Genomic DNA, 1,317 nt, shown 5'->3' on the forward strand with positions numbered 1-1,317 from the left:
AACCTTAAATGGACCAAGAATTTTCTTTTCCCTGTTGGTATAGAGAAAGCTTCCTCACCTTTGAGGTAGTGGAGGTAGGGGCTTTCCCCCATTTCTGACTATTGTTTGATATCTTAATGCTTTCTGGCCAAACTGAGACCCACAGCTCATTTTACATTGACCACCTTTTTACTTGGCATTATAATAACTCCTTGCTGATATTAGTAACATCATTTTGGTTTATTAAACAATTTAAGATGAGAAGTACATTTTTATGTACTAAAGTTTTCATTAGTGTACCTCTTTGGCTAGTGCTATAGAGATCCATACCAATTGCAGGATATTGGTGAAGCTCAGCTTAACATCCTTTAGTCTGTCTTGTCTATTTAGATTATAGCCTCTCTGCTGCAGGGATGGTCTTTTCTGAGGGGGCTTGTACAACACTTAGCACAACTGAGCCTGGATCTCAGCTGGGCCCTATTGCTAATGCTCAGATAATACCTATTAATAATAATAATTATGCAAATACCTAGCAGAAATCAAAAGTAGTTTGCATGTGCAACTGTTTCCATCTTAAAGGTAAAACTCAAGCTGATGGTCAGTTGGCAAGTAGTCATTGTCTATTTGCCCTAGAGTTGAGAAATTAAGATTAGCTATAACAAGAGTGAAAATGATAAATGTGATTTTTGTTTAGTAGATAGCATAAGGTAGTAACTGAAATTATCTGTCTTTATATGTTTGATGTTACTGTCATTAGCAGACTGGCAACCAGAAGGATTTTGATTAGCTTTCCTCCATCTGAATTTTAATAACTATCAGTGCTGGGATAGTATTACATAACTCACTCCACTTAAAACAAGCAATATATTTTTAATTTCATAAGTAATGGAATAAGTAAATGGGAGGATGTTGCCTGTGCTCCCTGGATTCCAATAAGTGAAACACAGTGGACACTTACCTGGCAGGGGAGATACCATAATCACAAAGGTGGTTTTCCAAGGGTGAGGCTCATCCATTGCACTGCGGGTGTGCTAACGCCTGCGATTTCCCCAAATGTGGGAAACTCGACTGAGTAATTTGTGGTAGTGGGGGACTGAGTTTGCGCTTTCCCCTGGGGGGAGGGGCATTTTCTATTCCAGTGCCATGAATCTGTCCATGTGTAGTGCCTCCTTGAAGCTTTATCTGGAGTATACATGTGAGTCCAGTCACCTCCACCCCAGAGCATGTATCTTTCTAGCAGGAGAGTTCTTGACTCCTCCTGGCTGTTTCATCCCTCTTTGTGCCTCAGGTAAAGCAGCACTATAGCTTTCCCTCCCTCTCCCCACCCCCATCAGAAAA

At 40.5% G+C, this 1,317-nt stretch overlaps 1 non-coding gene across 1 annotated transcript; it reads left to right on the forward strand.

Moving 5' to 3' along the window:
- Positions 1 to 929: 929 nt before the first annotated feature.
- Positions 930 to 1,093, forward strand: LOC112544021 (U1 spliceosomal RNA). The gene has a single exon (XR_003087323.2). It is a non-coding gene; the product is annotated as a U1 spliceosomal RNA (small nuclear RNA).
- Positions 1,094 to 1,317: the final 224 nt, after the last annotated feature.

The sequence above is a fragment of the Pelodiscus sinensis genome, chromosome 1 (genome assembly GCF_052426305.1).
Source record: "Pelodiscus sinensis isolate ZL-2025 chromosome 1, ASM5242630v1, whole genome shotgun sequence".
In the NCBI taxonomy this organism is placed as follows: Eukaryota; Metazoa; Chordata; order Testudines; family Trionychidae; genus Pelodiscus; species Pelodiscus sinensis.